This window comes from Lagopus leucura, unplaced genomic scaffold, assembly GCF_019238085.1.
Source record: "Lagopus leucura isolate 7727_CA_CO unplaced genomic scaffold, USGS_WTPT01 Super-Scaffold_100030, whole genome shotgun sequence".
Taxonomy (NCBI): Eukaryota; Metazoa; Chordata; class Aves; order Galliformes; family Phasianidae; genus Lagopus; species Lagopus leucura.
In genome coordinates, this window is record NW_024962281.1 from 1863752 (window position 1) to 1885914 (window position 22163).

A 22163-nucleotide genomic window follows, 5' to 3' on the forward strand; every position below is an offset into this window, starting at 1 on the left:
GCCTCCTTGGGCAACCTGTGCCAGTGCCTCACCACCCTCTGTGTGAACTGGGGGTGATTATAAGAGCACAGGACTCCTCCTATGCTCTCGTAATATTTGGCTAATTTATGGCACGTTCACACTCCTGTGCAGGGATTGTCAGAGATATAACATCTGTGCTGGCACGTGGTCCCTTCTTCCAATGGGGAAAGAAGGGGATGTCAAAAAACAATTCATCCTGTGCTCTTCTGTTAAAATGATTCTGCTCGGACAATAGAGATGAGTGGCACAAGGTGGACTTCACCAGCACATCTCCTCTGGTCACAGAGTAATAAAAATAATGATGTGGCACAGGTTTATGGGTTCACTCCTCTCCCAGCAAAAGCTTCTGCATTTCCAGCCATCTCCAGGCCTGGCCAGCACTGATGCTCCCTTCAGGTAAGAGGATTTTTAGGTTTTCCAGTCAAGATCAATGCACCTGAGCACCTTCAGCAATCAGCAGCCATATTCTGCTCACAACTTCAGGAGGAGGATAGGCAGGATGCTAAATAACCCAGCTGCCATCTTTCCACTCTCACTGTTGCAAATTGAGAGCTTTCCAAAGACAGTCCCATTATTAATGCTGTAAATCTGTTATACATTTTATTCAAACATGCAGACAGGGATCCATGACCCTTGTGACAGGTAATTTACTGTAAGGGACTTACAGGAGAAACCTTGTAAATCAGTATGCCATGTTTTAAGAGAGAAAATTCTCAGCTTGAGATGAAATAAATTATCTTTCTTTCTGTGCATGTGAGATTGGGGAAGAACCATGGGTTTAAGATTTTATTAGGACCTGAACCACTGGGACAGTTGGCTGCTGGGTCCTACTCTACTGCTTCCTATGCTTTGTGAAAGAGATATCTTTGTTTTCACTGATCTTTTTCAGGCACAAATGAAAAACAAAGATGTGAATGCATTTTTCTGATGTGGGCATTTTTCCTTTGTGATCACCGAACAAAGAGCTCTAATTTCTCTTTTCATCCTGCAGAACAAACCCTCCAAACACTCGGGTTCTGCATTCAAAGGCAGCGCTGCTCCTTACTGTGTGCTGGGACTGCTGCAGCCCATCTCTCCAACCTCATCCTCCCCAGATCTGTGTTGGATTTACCAATTCAGACAGTGGAGCAGCACTCGTACACCACACCTGCAGGTCTGCCTGCAACTGGCACGGAGCAGCAGATGGGTGAATGTTGCCACAGAGCCCCTGCCTGCACAGAGACGTGCAGTGCAGCTGGTGGAACACACTCATGTGCTTCCATCCAGAGTTCTAAACCAGCACGGACCAACCTTTCTGCTGTTGTAGATTTGGTCATTCCTTCTCTCACGCAGATTTTAAGGATTTGGACTAACACTTCCCACGAATGTAAGGGATGCCAGGCAATGCCCAGCACTGATGACAGCACGGTGTGATATCCTGAACCTCAGAACATCTGCTCTCGTGCTCTTGACCTCCCATCTCATGTCCCTGTGCTTTTGGGATATGAAATGACAGCATGGCCGGCATCACCTGGTGTTCTCCAGTACCACTCCCTGGAGCAAAGATGGGATGAGCAAGACATTTTGTTTTTCAAAACTGTGTGCATAATTAATTCAATAACTGCACTAAAGAGCAGCTTGGCAGGCAGAACCATGCAGATATATCTAGAAATGGACATAAACTGAGATCTTGAGGAGGAAACAGAGAGAAAAGAGACCCCAAAATCAAACCTAGACATCCTGGGAAGTAAGGATTGAGGATGAAATACTTTAGGAACAATGCAGCAGGTATTTCTGTACTGTGTGCAAAGGCACCCAGGCTGCAATAACTCTCATTAACCCTCCTTAATCCTTTTCCTGAACTGAATTGCACAGTACAAGCAACACTGAGTCCAACTCAAGTAGAGAAGCAACAGTATAAACTAATCTGTGAAAAGCTTGTTTTTGACATCACCGGTCTCACATAAGTATCACAATATAAACTGGAGGAGTCTACAAACTGTCTCGGGCTTCGCAGAGCTCCATATGCTCCATCAGTAATTATTTCAATCCTAAAATATTTATTGGGTTGGACTCTCACGCCGGCCACACAGCAGTGAGCAGCACAAATCAGCTCCTCCTGCCTGCACAGGGCAGCAGCACCATGCCAAGCACCCCACCACTCACTGCCTCAGGTCAGCACAAAGTGCTACGCTGAGTCACTGCAGACAGTTCTTTTTCTTTTCCTTTTTGTTTTTTTTCCTGGTACATCTGCTTCTTAGCCAGAGAAATGCCTGGCATCTCATGGCGAGCAACTTCCATTTCATTAATTAATTTCTGCGCGTTTACATTCAGAAGTGAAACCTTTTGCAGCTCGGCGCAGGGCAGCTCACAACTCTGCTCTCTGCAGTGTCATTTCACATTCATGAAATAAATGAAATACATAATTGGAAAACTTGAAATGAATTTCAAGCCCATTAGAAAGAGAATAATATTTACTCCAAATGGCAACATTTCTCATGAGATAAGAAAAATACACAGAGTCCTACAGCAGTTCTACTGGCCTAGAATGAATTAGGAGTTAGAAAATAGCCGTGGGTTATGTCGTAGGACTTCACCATCAGAGCTCGTAGTCCGTATCAGGCACATAATTCTCACCAGATAAAGCAACAAGTTTTACTACCAGTTCTCCAGCACTGAATTTAGGAGCTGATGATGCCTCCCAACAGCCAGTCGTTCAGAGCAGCGGTTTCTACTCTTGCTTCTACAGCCCCATCTTTAACCAACTCCATGTTACACGGAGAGTTACAAAACAAACACATTCACACTTGGGCAGAAGGTTTCAAGAGAACATCTCAAAAGAACATGGGAGATCACTGTGTTAGCATTATGAATGTTTCAAAAAGGCATACATATACATGCAGACACACACGTGTATGAAGCCCAGGCCATTTTGCTGCAGCTGGCTATAAAGTGTCCTAAGTGCTAATTCTGGCCCGTGGGAACCCAAGACTTTCCACTTCTGTTGCTGAGCTCTCAACGCAATGCCCTCAATCTGTCTGCTGATTCAATGGAAAAGAGCCTTACACCATCCTTTTTTTCTTCCATCACAGGAACTATTGTTGGTGTCCAACGCAAGTCAGGAAGGAAAACAAGGCTGGGACACAGAAAACGAGATCCTGCTAGGCCCCTCAGACTGGGACCATCTTCATTACCCAGGGCCACTGGTGCTGGTTATCTGCAGTGCTAACACTGGCCATCACGGGCTCACATGCAGCCCACCTGCTGACACACTTCCCATTGCTTCCCACTAGCACAAAACTCAAAGTTCTCCTAAAGCAATTCAAGTGCTGCCACACCACTATCCTCAATTCCCAGGAAAGAAGCGTTCTGCAAACGCACAGCGAAGCTACCTGGCTCCCTTTGCAGACCCCAGCAATGCACACAGGCAGACTGCTGAGTCCTTTAACTGACACAGAGCTTCTCCCTTTGCTCCTTCCCCTCATTCTCGTAAATCCCTCTTCAATTTGTGAAGAATATTGTCCCGCTGGGACCTCTGCTGACCACCTTCTCTATTCTTACAAGGTTTCTCGTGCTATGGCAGCTACTGCCACGACATTTATTTTCCACAATCATTAAAGAGTAAAAAAAAAAAAAAAAAAGGATTTTGTCATGTTGAATGAGCTTGGATTTGAATCTTTATCTGATTTTCAGGCCTGATATATGAATCCTTCTACATTTCCTTTTCTGTAGCTCCACATTTATACTCTTTTCATATAAAATACTTGCTAAAGAACCCACACGCTGCTCTCAAAATAATATCTTCCACTGAATCAAGGCATTATAATAAGCCAAGTGGTGTGTATTGTGCAGTGTATGTGATCACTCAACTCTGAAATGGTTTCCATTGATGCCGTGCACAGCGAGAGCTAACAATCCCTCCACAAATCAGGTAATTTGTTTTGAAATATTACCAGTTAAGTACTGCAGCGCTTTCTTTGATGGTCTGGAGTCTGACCTGAGCTGGGAGAGTCTTTGCACTCACTGGGAAAACCAGCAGCAGCCAACCTGTGCTGGGAATAAAGCAGGGCACGCTGTGAGCATTGGCTGCTGATGGCATACACTGCTCACACAATGGAGGGGATGGTCCTCATGTGAGTTTCCAAAAATTACGTGGAGGAGAGAGTCAGATCCAGCAAATTCAGATTAATGAAAGGTTGGTTGTTTGGGATATAAATGAGGGCATGCGAATTGTAAGTCCAGATTAAGAGAGATGGACATCAGGAGTGAAAAGGCAAAGGTTAATGCAAGGCATTCATAAAAAACAAAGGGTTCCTTCTCATTAATATTTTCAGCTTCTGAACTGAGCCTGCATTTTATGGGTGATGGGCAGTGATGTACACTCAATACCTTTCCTACAATAACATGAAAAGGCATGGATGTGCTGTAGGGCCGCATATGGGTTTCCAACATTTTAGACTGCCTTATATGATTAGAGCAATCAGCTCTTTCCTGAAGGGACAGAAGCATTCTGGTAAACTACAGCTGACACATATAATGAACAATTCAATTTCTTGAAGATTCAATAAGCGATAATCTGAAGGGTAAAGTTCCCTGTTGCTGACAGCTGCCAGGTGAGAAAGGGGATTTGGTTTTATTAAAGACAGAGCAAGAACCAAACGGTTTGTATTCACAGGGATCTAAGCAAATACATGCTGACAAGTTCAACGTTTTGGGTGGTTTTTGCTAACATTTGAGTCCAACTTTTGCAAGGTTATAAAACATCTCTGCTGTTGACAACCATGAGCTGCTGTGCACAACAGATCTCATGACTTTGGGTACGGGGTAGGACACAGACCTGTCAGATTCAATGCTGAAAGATGGAATGAAAACACTGTGATGTGGAGCAACTCTGAGCTAGATGATGTTGGCACTAATGTAACTCCATGACAAATCTATTAACTCTGCAAAGATCCACACCAGGCTTGCCATCCCACTCTGTAACAGCACACTGTGACCCAACTACCTGGCGTGCTCATTTACACTCCTAGTAAATGACTTGGTTCCCTTCAGTGTGATGTCCACAACTACAAGGACTTACACCTGCATTACTGCATTACCTTCTTGCTGTTTCGTAATCATTAAAAATCATAAGGCTTGTAAAATTATTCTCTAAAAAATACAACAGTTCTCTGGAAAAAATGGCTTTTGCACTAATTATAAAGGAAACAAACCAACCAAAGACAAAAGCACTGCTCTGAAGCTAATAATGCACAATGTTCAGGCACTGGAGCTTTCCCCTTCACTGCAAACACCGCGGACACCTGGAAGTTATTAGATACAGTAATCATTTCTACTTTGCCTCCAGTCTACATTTTTCCTCTGGGTCACTCACGAGACATTTTTAATCCTATAAAAAAAGAAATCTAATTCAGAAAGTATTGATTCCAGATATCTTTTCATCTTCCTGACTCCCAGCCCTCCTGGTTGCAGCACTGCCCAGCCTACACGTGGGTGCAAGGCACGAGCTCACGTGCCCCACGTCTCACCATCACCTTTTTCCTTTTAAAACCAGAAAAAAAAACCCCAAACCCGGACAAAACATCACAAAAGTGTAGGTGATGATGTTTCAAAGCCAGAGCAGTGCTCAGCCAAGAAGCCCTCGGTTGGCTTTCCCACGTTAACAAAGAGCACAGATGATGACAGTGCCCTTGTGTTGGCCACGGTTCCTCTCAGAGGTACTGATTCAGGTTTTTCCCACTAACTTTAGCTTTTACTGAGTGGTGACAATGTTCCCAGTTCATCAGATGGAATGAAAGCAGAGGTAAAACATCACCTTCCAGACAAATGGAAAACTCGGGCGGTTCTCAACTGACTGCAAGCATTAAAAGTCTCATCTATCTCTTGGCAGTCCAGGTATAAACTATGGCTACTTGGCCCAATTCCAGCTTAGTTAATTACTATCTTACATAAAATAATATCCTGTCTAATTTAATCGGGGTGTGACATAACAGAGGATTTATACTAATCAGAAAATTCCTGAATAACAATTCATTTAAGAAGCAATTTCATTATGGATTTCTATTTATTAGTGGAACTTTTCATTAGAAATGTAAGCTGTAACCATCACCTTATTACATTTTTGCAGTCATCCATCCTGAGGTTTAATATGATTGGCACCACTGTAGCACTGAATATCTTCTATGTGAAATCAATAGCAGTATCAAAGCCCCATAACTTGATAATGAAGTTTCCAAAAGGAAAGACAGAGCCAAAATCCTTTCTCTCACACGCCTATTGTCTTATGTAGCCATTTTAATTTCAGGGTTTTTCTTGTGTGTAGTTTCTGGTGTGGTGTTTTGTATTTTTTTTGGTTGAGTGTTGCCTTTTACAGCCATGCAACACTCATAGGAGAACTTGTACAACCTGACATCACCCTGATACTTGGAATAAGCCAGGACTTTTGGCCACGCAACTTTTCTACAAGTGGATCTAATCCTTCAGCAGCATCCAAATCAAAGCTCCAGGACTGAGACTGGAGGCTGATGGTGAAAATGCAGTTTAAAGGAAGGAGGAGAACACATATAGTGGAACAACACTGAAAATCGGGGCAGCAAGAACAAAATCCTAGAACAGGCTACATGGCCTCATTGCCTCTCACAGCTGTTTGGTGGCTGTGGATGGCTTCCCATCAGTTTGTAAACGTGGGCACAGCAGCCCAGAGCCCCACCACAGCTCAGACCCCGTCTTCCCACATTCTGCTGGGCAACGTTTAACACATTTCATGCATTCAACACACCAAACCAAGGTGCAATCTTCACACACATAGGGGTATTATAATTTAGCACCTGGTGGAACGGGGCATTTTGGCCCTTCGTAGGGGTTGGGACTATGTAAGGGCTGCCCACAGCATTCAGCCTGCACTGCCCAGGAGCCGTAATCCAAAACAAACACAGCACAGCAAGTATTTATGTGGCTCATATCAATAAGTGCAACCCAGAAGGAGCCACTGCCCCACATAGCAGTGTAACTGCATGAGGAGTCTACAGCTGGAATGAAAGCTGCGTGACAGCGGGGAGCAGCACACAGCGTGCTGAGTGGCACATCTCCCACCCCACACACAGCTCTTCCCTTTTTATTTAACGCTGGGAAAATAAATTTCATTGTAACAAGAAGCTCGGATAATTTCCTGGCTGAGGTTAGGCGCTTCTTTGACTACACCAAGTGCTACTTCCAGCAATAATGCCTTAAATCTCCCTGGGCAGAGTTTGATGGCGCAGTAATAAAAATGTCTGTGCCCTGTTTATTCCTCAGCTCCTGCAGCAGTGGTGATGAACAGCACGTCAGACTCTCTGAGCACAGAAGCACCCTGGCTGCCATCCCTGCCGGCTCACGGCTGCTCGCCTCCTGCTTATTACTTCCTTTCATTGGAAAATCAGATTTGGGTACAGCAGCATCTTCCAGAGGGTCTGCACACCAGCTAACGCTGAGCGGCACTGGCTCATCTCTGCCACGGAAGCAATGGCTGATGATGACTATTAGTGTTCAGCCACATCAGCTCCATTGGGAACAAACCTCACTGCAACGTGGCCGATCCAATCATGACAGCAACTCCTGCTGTTAGTTTTGGCATTTTTTGCCCCCTGGAACTGGTCGATTTGTGCACCAGCTCAACATTACATCATAAAGAAATATATTTCCTGCCACACGTGCAGTAGGTATGCTTGGCCTTCAAAGAGGGAAGCGGACAGCTGTTTTGAAGAGAACATCATACTGATGTGAATTTTCTTTTTCAGTTCTTTAGAGTGTCACTAACCCTGGAAAAGCCAGAAATTCGGGATTCAAACTGATGTGGGTACCTCAGTGCCAGATCTGCAGACACAGGGAAAGATGAGGAAGGGTGTTGTCACACTGCCGGATGTTCCCCCTTTCCAACAGAACTCTTTCTCAAAAGGTCAAGGCCGTTGGAAAACTAGTTTGATTGGCATGGAACGACCTTTCCTCTTGCACTGATAGCAATTAATGTAGAAGAAGAGATCAGGGACACGCTGCTGCCAAGGACCTGGGACTAGTAACAACCTCAACATGCAGGCAGCTCTGCGAAACAACAAAGTATAGGGTGAAAAAGGCAAATTTACCTTCTGGCTGGTCAAGGACGAGACCCCACAGCCTAGCTCTGCTCTTGGGCCACCACATCAGGAGCAGCATCCCAGCATGGAGCGAGAAGAGCAAAGGACCAAGCGAGGGATGCCCTGCAGGCGCTGACCCTGGGATGATCCTGCTGCAGGAGTTCTGGGGCTGTGTTTGGGTTCAGTCCTGGTGCGCAGTGCTCACTTGGCGTTTACAGCGTGTGTGAAGAAGCCCATGAAAGCAGGCAGCATATTCCCAGGGAGTCACTGAGCAGCCCATGCACTCCTAAGGGCGTCCCATAGCTCCCCAGCAAAGAGTCCTGAACATCATTTCTCCATCTCAGTTACACAGCTGAACTGCACACCTCATTTATGAGAAGTGAGATAAGGGGAGCCTGGCCCACGGGGAGCACAGAGCCCGAAATTCATTTCATTTAGCTCACAGGCACATGACTCCTTCTCCTTTTGAACTATTACTAGATAGCATTAAGATGTATGGCCTGCCAAATATGTTTAAATGACTTTTTGGTCCCCATCATCACCATGAGAAAGCTAACAAAATCTGTCCAATCTATCTAAATAGAGATGGGAGGGGGCTGGGAGGAGATGGCAGGACTTAATGAAGCTGTGAAGAACTGAGTCTTTCAAAAGAGCTGATAGACACAAAATAAGTAATTATAAAGTGGTAACAATGGCACAATTGCCTTGCTGGATTCTCACGGTACGCCTGTTAGAACAGCTGGGTGTGTTTATTCTCCCTGGTCTCTGGGCAGATCTCTGGTAGAGCTGCTCTCCGACAGAAGCACCAACAAAAACTAATTAAAAGAATCTAAATTCCCAAAGAAAACTGCAGATTTACAAACTTCTTACGTAATGAGTAAGTAGCACAGATTAAAGACAGGAAAGAGATTACATCTTTGAAAAGGGATGATGAGCAAAGGCAAACATGCAAGAGAGGAAACACAGATTTAAAATCTACTACTGTAAGTGACATAATTAAGGAATAGAGCAAATGTTTTCCTATTTCAGTTCTGGACAGGGCTTCTTGCACCTCCCATGTCCACTGTGTGCATTTTTTACCAGAATGTCAGCAGAGACCCCTGCCATGCTATGAGATGTACCAGTTTAATGCAGCTCTGCTTGTTTTGGTAATTGTACTGCTGTCCCCGAGGAGGGTATATACAGAAATACAGAAAACCTCTTTGGAGAAACTGGTCTGAACTGTATTTTTATGCAAATAAAGACAAATTCTGTGTCCTCTCTTAATATATTTCCACTTGTCCGCAGATGCAATAAGAAGAAGCCAATTGAAAGCTTTTCATCCCTCCAAGTAAGAAAGTCCAAAAGAAAAATGAGTACTCCACACAAAGCTGAGCAGCCAATTTGTTAAGCATCCATGCAAGTTCCTTCTGCTTGGAGCGACAGAGCAATCCCAACAAGGGCTGCATCCTGCCACGTGAGCTGCATCAGGATTAATTAGCTTGCATTATGATGTCTGCATGTAAAGAAGGCAAACAAATGAAGCGGCGTTTTCTCTGGGTTCGGTCAGGAGGAAGCTGAGGGAGGCTTTTGGCTTCTGTGAGGGAACAGACAGCTTAAAGGTGGATCAATTCAGCTGCCCCTCATCTCACGGACTGACCGAACCCCTGAATCTTAATCACAAGCAAAGCAGAGACAAAAGGTTTGGAACAGTCAGAATGAGATATGCTGAAACTGCACCAGGTGAATGGCTTAGACTATTATTCTTTAAAATCTTTCATGAAATAAAAGCAGATGAGCAGCATCTATTCTGTGATTAACCAGGATATTCTACCAGGGAAAGCAAAGCATCATTCACAGCTCGCTCACTGCTGTTACTGTTACTACAAGGCACATAACAAGGCAGCAACTTAAGAAGGAACGCAGCAGCATCTGCTTATGCTCACAAAGGGGCATCTCTACAGCACTGGGGTAGCACTGTTCTGCCAGCACCAGCACTGGGAGGGTTGGCTTTGGTGCCTGAGGAGATGTGAGCTCCCAGGGATGCTCTGTGCTGCCGGAAACGCAGCAGAGCTGCACTGAGATGTGGGCCCCTCCCTGCCCTCCTGCAGGAACGCTTGCACACAAAAACATCTTTCTGTTGTTCTTACTTACTGTTTCCATCCAGGTAATATGATGGGAAAAGAGCCATTCTTTTTCCTCCCGTGACAAGGTTGGTGATTTAAGGGACCATTGCTGCTTTTTAAAAAATCCCCTCCAAGGGAACTGACAGGTGGTTCGCTCTGATAGATTCAGGTTCACTGATTTAAGGACACAGCCCTGGAGCACAGACAGCGCCGCGCTCCCTTGCTTATTGTTTCCTACGAGGTACATTACAGCTTGTGGCAGGCAGGCAGCCCGGCTGCCCCACGTGCTGCAGGGCCCACGGGTTGGATGCTGCCTCAGAAACTGTTTTGTTGAAGAATCTTTTCCATCTGATTTCTTCATCTGCTGCTACTGAAAAGCCTAACGCAGCTTCTTTCTACAGCAATGAAACGATGCACTTTTTGGCAAACCTTTCACTCACGGTGCAAGGTAAAAGCCTCTACCTTCTATGATCACACTTAGGTTATATTCACATATTGCAATAAAACAACAACAGCATTTAAATCACAGCACAATTTGGCACCTTGGTCCTATGGTTTCTTGGTGGCCAAAGGGGATCGAAAACTTCTCAGCGCTTTCCTTCAGCCTCTCTGTAAGTCACTCCCATCATTACAGACACTTTCAGGATCTGTCACTGCAAAAGGAGCACCCAGACAATGCTACAGCACTGATGGGAGAGCCCTGAGGAGCCCTGCGGTGCTGACTGCATGACAAGCACTTCTCTGAAGGACAAAGGATGACACTGCGGATCTTTAAACCCAATGCCAATGCTGTAGGTGGCTTCTCTCAGCATAACTGCCAAGTGCCCAGCACCTCTGAAGGGTGGAAAAAGCAAAAGAAAAATAATATTAAAAAAAAAAAGCAAAAAAAAAACACCCACTTTTCTGAAAAATGACAGCCTAACACAGCACAGAACCCTTTCCTTCAGACAGCAGCTGCCCTGCAACTCAAAGCAAAACCAGAGGGAGCGCACAGAGGAAGAACTCAGTTGGATGTGGAGCTCAGGGCCATGATTTAGCAGAGGGCTGTTAGAGTTAGGCTACTTTGGTTGGGTTGCGGTTGGACTAGATGATCTTTAAGGTCTTTTCCAACCTGAGCAATTCTGTCATTCTATTCTATGATTCCAGGTCTGTGCTCATGGAACTCAGGCTTGAGCCAGTTTCTCCAGACGATGGGTAAAATCCAAGGACATTTCCTATCACTTCCATTTAACTAAACCCTGCGATGTGACCAGACTGGGAAGTTGACACTGTAACTTTGAGCATGTGAAATGGTGAATATTTTTCCTCCATTAGGGATGACTGTTTCCACTGCCTTGTTCTCTGCCAAGAAATGCCTCTCCCACAGTACAGCCAACCCAAATTAACACACTATAACAAAGATACATTCCTTGGCAAGGAGTGTTTCCATGGGACCACCAACAGTCTCCCAGCCAACGCCGGACACACCACAATTCAGGGAGAAGCTGCAAAAAAGCAGTTATGAGAAAATTACATGATGTGAACTCTGTGTGCAGCTCTCGATTTCCTGCCCACCATAATGAGAGAAGAACTCCTGAAGTGTTATTTCCATATCTCCACCTGCTGTGAGACAAGATGCTAACGCTGATATGGAACCGCCTAGGAAGAGCCTGCAGCATAGGAATCTCGCTGCCTTTTTTATTTAAGTACCAGCACATCCCTTTCTGCTTTAGTTAGGGAAGGGACAGTGGAGACTGCCCACAAGTAGAGGAGGCCACAAGTCCTGCAGCAGGAATGGCTGTGGGGGATTTCGGTGGTGAAGCAATTTCATTCTCACTGTGATTAGGAAAAGATCTGTGAAGCAAGAGACAGAAATTACCCCAGAACTCTCCAGACTTTCATTGCCTATGAACTGTAGAGGGATGCTATAGCCCCTGACAGCTGAGACCCATCTGCTATTGACACAAGATCATTTCTACGTGGGGACCACATTTTCAAAACATCTCCAAGATATTTATGGTCAATATTTTTCAAGAGATATGCGAGGAGGAGGCTTAGAAATCCTTTAATGGGAATTGCTCATGTTCCTCTTGTGCCATCATTTGAACACCCTCTTCTTCATATCCACAGAAGAAAGAGACAGGTATGAAAAAAATACAAACTAATTGAGGAGAGAAAGGCAGCCAGGTGAGGCCAGGGAAAGGCAGGGAGATGGCAATAGAGCGTGGTGTGCCAGGATGCTGCTCCTGGTTTGGGCACTGCTGAGCTCTACTCACCTGCCAGAGGCAGCAGTAATGCTGCTAACAAAGTAATGAAATAAATGTAATGATGAAAAAGATAAAAATAAGAAGAAAACAGTTTGTGTTTCTTTTTGTGCCCTAACCCTATCCCTTTAGGCTGTCATTAGTTTATTTATTCACTATGAAGGAGTTACAGGCATGTGCCAGTGGAATTAGACAGCCAGAGGTCTTACCAGCTTAAACGTGGAATAGACAAAGCAGATTGGTGCATGTAAAATGTGCATTTCATGTATAAACTTGGTACAAGTGACAGATTCACAAAAAAATGAACCAGGTTTGTTATTTCAAGTGACTAAAAATGGTTATCATCTGACATCTTGTGAAGCCAACGTGAAATTGGTTGGGCATCTCCATCCAACTCCTATGGGGCATCATCCACAAAAACTAATAATAATTGTTATAATAACTGTAGGAAACAAAAAATCCCTACAAGAAGCACAAATACTTCACCAGATATTACAGCCTTTTCTATGAGAGACTTGTACCTAGTCCTCAAAGTAAATTATCCAGAACACTAAGAGAAAAACAATGAAATTGCTTTGCTACAGGCCCTACTGTTTCTTCCAAAGTTTCTTTTGTTATAGGAAATTGTGGATCAATTAGTAATTATTGATGCATTGTTTATTTCGTGGGCAGAAGAATGCTTGCAAGGCAGCAGGATGAGAGGCAACAGCCCTAAGCTGCACCAGGGGAGGGTTGAGTCGAAAAATTGTTCTCCAAAAGAGCGGTGATGCGCAGGCACAGCTGCCCAGGGAATGGGGACATCACCATCCCTGGGGGTGTTCCAGAATGTGGGGATGTGGTGCTTGGGGATGTGGTCAGTGGACATGGTGGGGTGGGCTGGGGCTGGACATGAGGATCCTAGAGGTCTTTTCCAACCAGAACCTGAAAGGCATCTGAAAGCCTGATGCAAGATTGCAACTCAGCTGCCACATGGGAGCATTGCAGTGATGGTTCAGTGCAACACGGCACCAGGCCCCTAAGCTCCCCCCCGCTAAAGGAAATTGCACCTGTCAAGTCCTCCCCTACCTCACATTTAATGAAGGGAAAGCTAATCAATGAGTGCTTGGAGCTGCTGGTCTTTTCCCACGAGTCAAAAGAAAGAAGCTAATCTGCCACTCTTCTTTATTTTTTTAAAGCTCTTGTACGCATGATGCCTACTGCAGGGAAAATCTTTTATTCCCCGACGTCCTGTGTTAAAGAGCTTTTACAGAAAAGGAATCCAACAGTTCATTACTTCTATCTGCTCAACATACTTTTGACGTAATTGTATTAGTGCCCAGTTGCAGGGCTTAAATAGGGAAAGCTGAAAAGCAGCTTCTTGCCATTGGTTTATTTATTTGTGGGAGTCCTGTTTGTGTACTAGAATACAAACCATGTTATTTGCAGTTCATATAATTTGTTTAATGCACTGCGTTCAAGAGGCCACCCGTGCTAATGCATCAAAGGAGTAAGCGGGTTACTCTCTCACTGCATTTAAGAAAGGAAAAGATCTACTTTCTGAGCCAAATCCCTCCTGTTGATACACTCAGCTCTCAGCAAATTCAAGTGAGCGAGGGAGAAGAAGAAGGCAAGGGGAAGGGGAGAGCCTGGGCACACAGCAATGAGGGGATACCAGCAGCACCAATAATGCTCACCTGGATGCCAGCAGCCCGCTTCGTTTTCTCATTGCCTAAGTGCCTGTCTCCATCCTGGGAGCTCGATAACGCCGGAGGGAAGCGCTGCTTGCTGGAAGAGGTGCTACATTAGCAGCCCTCTCCAGCCATGGCCACAAACCCCCGTGTCTGACAAAGAAAATGCATTTCTGTTCTCTCTGAAAGCTATTTGACTCGGTAGGTGTCCACGCATCACCACAAGATGAATGACTGTTATGGCCATTACAAGTTGCTTTCATCTTCCATTCAGCGATAGAAGCTGGATGTCAATGCATTAATTACAATCCACAATGCCTGTTCATCACATTACACTGAAGTATTCAATAAACACCAATTAACATATTGGAGCCTTTCCACAAACACATCTTGCCTGACTTGGAGCAAATTCATAAAAACACATCTTTAAACCAAGTAAGGAGGAAAATAAAAATTCTGTAACAAATTTAGACCTGGGCATGCTATATTTTAGTAGATGACTGGTTGGTAAATTGCATTTAAAAGCAAAACAAGTCTATTAGCCCTGCCAGAAGATGCATTACGCTTCCCAGCAGGCTCCAAACCACTCCATTTGTGTGAAACACACGTATGTTTGGTAGTTCATAATGCACTTACATCGGCTAACGGTGATACAAAACCAACAGCAATTAGTGCCAAAACAAGTGGAGATGTGCTCACTCACACAGTCAGTATTCATACCCATTTTATACCTTCTGAAGCCTGTAAATCAGGGCTTACATCTGGGGCTGGAGACAGTACTACAGCAGATTCTGGCACAAAGCTCTTTTTCTTACTATAATGAAGTGCAACAGACTCTGATACCAGTGATGACCAAATGCAACCAGATACTATCAGTACTACTGAGACTACTTTGCTTTTTTGTTCCAGAGGAGTATAAACCCAATTTAGAGACACACGTGTATCAGCTACCAATAGGAAGGTCCACTCATCCCCAGCCGAGATGGAGTCACAGTCCAGGATGCAGTCGCAGTCATCCTGTGCAGGACTTGCACGTTAAAGAAGAACATGCCAGCCTTCTCTGGATCATTACAGAAAGGGGATGCTTAAGAAAGGAGATTTGCTGTTTCTGATGCAGAACTTCCTGATGTAAGTTAGGAGGGGATGAAGAGTTGCCAGCCATCAGCCTAGGAACGCTGCTTTCTTCCAAGCAATTCGGCCCCATGGATTGCTCATTTCTAATTGTTATAAAGAGCAGGAAATGATGATTTTACACGTGGACTTACACCCATGAACAAGAAGACTGTCCTCAAGAGGAGCCCTCCCCTTGGGAAGCTGCTTTCTACCAGGGGACACAGCATGGCATTCTCCTATTTCATCATACGAGCATTAGCAAAAGTATTCCTTCCAGCCCTTGATTTTATTAAGAGTATTCAAGAGGTCTGTGCTAACGGAGATAGATTAGACAAGCAGAACAACATTAAGCCTGGACAGGCAGCAGCAGCGTTGCGTTTTCTCTCACCAGATTGCTACAGGCTCAGACTACAGCTCCCGAAATTTCATGGCAGAAATGATTTGTTTCTCCCCAGGCAAAGGGCTCCTTAGATCAATAGCCTTAGGGAGGTGAGTGGAATATAAAAGGCAGACATTTGTGCAGCAAAATTTTTAGGATTCTACCTGCGAGAGCTATCAAACAGCAGCCGTGTGACTGTATATTCAACATATGCAGATGACAGCTTTTGTTGTAAAGAGGAACGCAGGGGTGGTGGTGGCACTGCCTGAGCCCAGCTGATACATGGCACGAGTGGAAATGGATCCTGGGCCCTCACAGCCCAGGGACAAACTAATATGCTTCCCCTTCATCCCCACCCCTCCTTTTTTCCTTTCTTTTTTTTCCTTTCTTTTTTTGCTTTCCTATGTGAACAGCAAAAGGGAAATCCAGGCCGGGGATGCAGATTTGGTCTTGGCGAAGTGGGGAATGATGGATAACCTCTGGTACGATGGAGCACTGCACAAAGCAGTATTTTCTACACAATTAAAATGAAGTATGCATGACATGGAAAATTGGGTCACAGAGCCAGACAGACACCCAGGGAAAGTCAGGCTGGGCTGCATCTTGTGTCCTGCAATTTCAAAACCATCCTCTGCCTGGATGCAATTTGAGCAGCAGTTCCATCAGAGCAGAACTCTGCACTGAAATCACACAAAATCCAGGAAAGCCCCGTGAGATACAGCTCATGTTGAAGTACACCCTGAAAGCGTGTTTTGAAAGTTACCAACGTCTTTCAAGCTCTCAAATGTTCCATTTAATTTTGTATTTCAAAAGCACCTATAGCTTTTGCAATCACAGCGTGAGGATATTTTTACTCTCCCTTTTTCACCCTGCTCCTTTTTTGGTGCTTTGCTTTGGAATTAATGTTATTCCCATTCCCTTACGTGCTCCCATCTCCCCACCATACACCTGGGGAGGCTCAGGTTGAATATTAGAAAGAATTTCTTCTGAGGAGCAGAGAGGGGTTGGCACAAACAGCCCAGGGAGGAGGGGAGTCCCCATCCCTGGATGCATTCAAGGGAAGGGTAGATGTGGTACGCAGGGACCCGGTTAGTGGGCAGTCTTGGTGGTGGGTGGATGGTTGGACTAGATGATCTTAGAGGCCTTTTCCAACCTTAATGATTCTATGACTCCATTGCCTCTCCAGCATTTCCTCGGGGCTGCGATGAAAAGTGCTGCTGCATTTCAGCTGGGTCAGCATCAGTGGCACCTGCCATGTTTTTCTGTAGTCAGCTTTTCACGGTGAACAGAACGTCAACCAAAAAGAAAAACCACAGGCTGGCATATACTTAGCATGTTTCTTTTTTCTTCATGTAAATCACACCCACAGATCCCTTCTGCAGGCAGCAAGTTCCCAATAGCACTGCTGGGATGCCCTAGCAAAGACACGGGGTCCAAGCACGGTGTAAAGTATGAGGTCAGAACCATCCTTTCAGTTCAGCCTGTTCAATTTCCTACTGCTACTTTTTTCAGTTCCTATCAGGACATTCTGGATTTGTCAAGGAGATTTTCTCCTGTGAAGAACATGAAATAAAAACATCTCAGCTGTGGCTCTACATAAATCGTATCACTGCACTGGGGATACGGACTGTACTCAGTAATTTTCTGATGGCTGCTCTGGCATTTTGATTATAAAATTAGCACTGCAGCTCAGTAGCACTGTGCTGTATCAATGAAGCATGTGCTAAATGAAGCAGGAGCTGGCTGATGGACAGATCTCAGGGAGCAGCTCCCACTGGGGACCGCTCTAATGGGGCTGTTTCAGTGGCATCATGTGGAGCTGAACCTAAAAGGCACCATCAGCTCCCAAAAACAAACACAACAAGAACTGAGGAGAAGTAGTGGCAGCCAACGGATCTGAGGCAGATGTTGGGAAACCTTACGGTTTCCTGGTTTACCTGGTGTAGGGAACCTGCTTTGGCAGGGGGGTTGGATTGATGATCTCTGGAGGTCCCTTCCAACCCCTACAATTCTGTGATTACGGTATATTAAGGAACAGTTTTGACCTTAAAATTCATGAATCTGCTGAAGCAGTTGAGGAAAAAAACTGGAAGAGCATGTGGATGGAGAAGTGATGCAAAGCATCCGTGAGAATGGGAGAACAGAACACACGGCAGTGTTCCTTAGATGATTTCACAAGGCAAACACAGCTCTAACACTCACTCACCATAATTTCCCTCATTTTTAGGAAAAAAAAAAAAACAAAAAACCACCGTATTTTTGCTTCATGACTTTGCTTCATTTGTTTCCCAAATTCCTTGGAAAGACATTTACTGAAAAAGAAGGAGTGACAGTGTGGGAAGTCTAGGTCTGCTCTGCTTTTGCACGAACGGAGCAAAGCCATAGAAAAGCCTGCAATTCCACATCCCCAGCTCACTGAAAATGCAAATCACCACATATAGATCTCGACCTGTGCGATCTGAAGGTGTGGATGCCACACTGAGGGGCTGTCAGTCATTTCATGAGCTCACCAACATTTGTATTTGCTGCTCACTGACGTAATTTTGTGTCTGCAAGCAACTGAGAATAGCGTTATTTGTGTGTAGGAGATTGCTTCAGTGAACATTGCTGGTACGGATCAAATCATTTTTTGAGAAATGGCATTTGCCTGGTTTTATGCGCCACTGAGTCACTCGTAAGCACTTATAAATATTTAGATATTCTGCTCCTGCAAGAGTGTGCGCAGACATTTGATACGGTTTGCACTACATCACTTCTGAAGCACAACTCCACACTGCAAATTCTTTCATTTAAAACCAAGATTAACAAATCAATGCACCCCGAGGAGCAGTTTAAAAGCACCGGGACGTTGTATTCTGGTGAGCTTTCTTTGCTATTCGTAGAGAATGGATTTCCAATAACAACTTGTAATTAGTTCATTTTCTCTTATTCAGTCATTATATATTAAGCCTGCTGACATTTTCCAGGCGGTATCTTTTGAAATGAGAGGTATTTCAAGAACTACTGGAGATTGGCAGTTCCCACCATGTGCACCACCAGGAGGAGACGCTCTCTGCCTTAATCAGACAGCAATTCCTGACCAAAAGAACCCACACAATCATTCCAACCATGTCTACCCTACCAGAAATTTTCACTTTAGACACTAAGGTGCAGAATGGCACCTTATCTAACATCTAGCTAAATGGCTTACAAATTCTGCTTTCTGCCCCACGGTTAGCTTTTAGCTTATTTTTGCTGCAAGAATTCACCGTTACATTCATTATTCCAGAACCCCCCCCAGAATTGCCATTATCCTCAGCAACACAGCTGCATGGGACCCCTCAAGGCAGCCTGGAGCTGCTCACATTGGCCAGCAAAGGAAAGCTCATCTTGTTCCCAAGCACTGCGGCACCCCAAACATCGCCGCCAACCCAAAGCACCGCCGCGCTGCTCTGCTTGCTGAGGCGTGTTTGAAGTCTGGATATCACATCACTCACAGGAGAAACAAATCAATGTTGGTAAGCTAATGAATTATTTCCAACTCCGTAGCAATATCTGCAGCAACATGAAAGAAAAATCACATACAAAGGAGATTGCAGCTGAAGAGGCTGAGCGCGGTGCGCAGACTGTCAATATTTTTGGACTACGATTTGATCCTGTTGATAACTGACGCTATAATATTGCTAAAGAAAAAACCTCAAGCAAAATTTTATCTCACAATATAGTTGTCCAATATAATTAACCAGGCTTGACCGATCTGACTGGGAGATAGCAGCAACACATGTCCAACCCTACGTGCCACACCGACGGGGAGGACTGGGCTGTAACACACAGCCCTGGAATGGAACTCACAGCTGCAATTCCTGCTGGACACCTGGGCTGCCAGGCGGACGTGAAATACATTGATTGCAGACATTTCCAAACACACTCGTTCCATTCTCTTCAAACATGAGTTATTCCTATCTTTCCTTAAGTCCTGAGAATAGAAGCTCTCCCATGTGCCCTGCATCCCCTGCTCCTTTCCCCAGGCACATCTCTGCCTGTCCTGGCTGGCATGAATCCTCAGTGTTTGGCTGACAGCTACAAAGCTCCGTCTCCAAGAATCACCCCTCAAAAATAAATCTGCTTTATACTCTGCTGTGCAGATTTGGCTCAGGAAGATGTCCAGAGTCAGGAAGGAACAGCCCCATGTGTCTTACTTACGGAGCCTGGAGCCCAACCCACTGCTGCTCCTCTACACTGGCACTGATTTACCCAACAGCCATGCCCAGCCCTGGCTCCTCACTCCTTTTATTTCCTCAAATTCACCCACAGTACATTGTTCACTAAGTATTAAGGCCAGTTCAACAAGGGAAATCTGAATTAAAGCAAAATCAGAGAACAGCACAAGCTTCTTACAAAGAGCACAACAGCACAATCACAAGCCAACACCAGCAAGTTTAGGAGTGAAAAGAGCACACTGATCCCACAGCCTCTTCTGCACTCATTCCTGCACTAAATGGATGGTTGGACTGGGTGATCCTGTGGGTCTTTTCCAACCTCGGTGATTCTATGATTGTATAAATGCATTTAAACTGTGTTTGTGTTCTTTAGATAACAGCACATCTCACAGCCAGCAGCATTTCCCTGCTGTCAGAACAACAGCTATGGGGTAGGAAGGATGCTTACAAAAGGCCTTTTCGTGCTCTCTGAGGTACGGCAAAATGCACAGGCAAGCTGTCAGAAGGGCGTGCTGCTTAGGAGAGAGTCCTAGTTGGCAGTGAGCTAGAACTTAAGGGGATTTTATCACAGGGTTAATAGCTTCTTATTAGCTAAACAATGATGACAAGATAAAGGCATTTTGATGGGATGCATGTTTTCCCTCTCTTTGACATATTTGTGTTACAAATGGACCTGTCCACATTGATGCTAATATAGATCCAGAAGATTACACTGATTTTCTCAGCTGGGCTTTCACATCTGCCAACCTGCTACTTTCCCATTAGGGAAGACAACGGGTAAGCCAAAAGTGACATGCCTAATTCTAATGACCTCCAGTCAGATACTGTTCCAGAAGTTATATCCAAACATCACTCATCTGAGTGTATTTAAAGCTCGACTCAGCTGGGCGGTGTGCTTGCCAATTTCCTTGACCATCTCCATGCTGATTAATTAGGTGCATGCACTGCTGTAGTACTGATATAAACGAAGCTTCTTATTTATTACTCATCTATTGAATCTTTTCTGAAAATATCAATAAGAAAACAGACAAGTACACTTAGTACTACACTTTCTATCTTTGGAACGTGAAAATCTTTGAGTTCATCATCTTAAAAATGAATTTCTTTTCATTACTGCCCTAATCCTGTTTATCTAATAAAACTTACTAATAAGAAATAAGAAGACACCTAAACTTGTTCTTTCCAGAGCTGCCAGGAGAACATTTAAACTGTCTCAGATGTTACTCATCGTGTACAAATGATTAGGATGATTTGGAAAGTGATACTTTAATCCTCTGCTAATAGATATTTCCATTCATCCTCATACACAAAAGCAAATTGCTAAAAATTGTGTTCTTGTTATTCAGGGATAAAAGAATTTTCAGAAAAAATAGAATAAAGACGATACATTAGAGAGGGTTAGGAGGAGGGCTGCTATTTCTACCCTCAATCTGATACTCTGCACTGAAATGCATATGTAATTGATTAGCGTGATTAGAAATGATTATTAAAAGCAGCACCTATTACATGTAGGAGTTGTAATGGTGAGACCAGGTTTCAATAAGGCAAGGCATTGCATTTCTTCTCACCCACACAGCTTTCATTCACTCTCAGCTGACCAGCAGGGCACAGAACCAAAGATGCCCTTTGGACCTGTGTGGGCCCCAGAGGGAGAAGATGGGTCAAAAAAAGGCAAGAGCCAACCGTGGAGTGAGGAGGTACAATTCTGTGTCTCTGTAAGCTGCAGAAAGGCCATGGGAGTCAAGAAAATGAATTGCAGCTTCAAAACTGTGGCAAGAATGACAAATTGGAAAGCTCTTTGCTTCATCAAGGTCATCTTCAAACCTTTCCAAACTGCAACACCGCACCGGAGCGCGGCACGCTGAGACAGACCTAACGGAGGTTTTGAGAGGATAAATCAGATTGAGACTTCCTGATGTCACTGAATTCTGAAAGTCAAGTTCCTCAATCTGCAGAGCAGCCATCCCCACTGCTGGCACACAGAAATAAGTGACTTGGCTGAATTCTAAGCAACACAACGTGAAAAATGTGCCTGATGTACTACAAAACTACTGCCAGGGGCCAGGGCTGCCTCATAATGAAGAACAAAGCTCATAAACATATTTTTGAGAAGTTGTTCCCAGACAGTGCAATAAAGTAAAAAGCCAGGCTTTAACCAAGCACTGAAGTTCACATGCAGAATACTGTAAAGTTTCCAAAGTTGCAAGCAACGTGCTTTGTTTTTTAATTGAAAACCAACGACCAATAAATGCTCTGGATAAAAGCAGGGATTCCGGGAAATTGAAAATAGAGAAATCTGAACTTTAGTTTCTTTTAATATTCAAAATCCTTTTGATAAATCCTCAATAC

The 22163-nt window shown here is 44.5% G+C and overlaps 1 protein-coding gene across 1 annotated transcript in view; it reads right to left on the minus strand.

The window, feature by feature from the left end:
* The window catches only part of FSTL4 (follistatin like 4), a 182702-nt gene that overhangs the window by 61949 nt on the left and 98590 nt on the right, over positions 1–22163 (minus strand). The gene's annotated exons all lie outside the window — the stretch shown is intronic.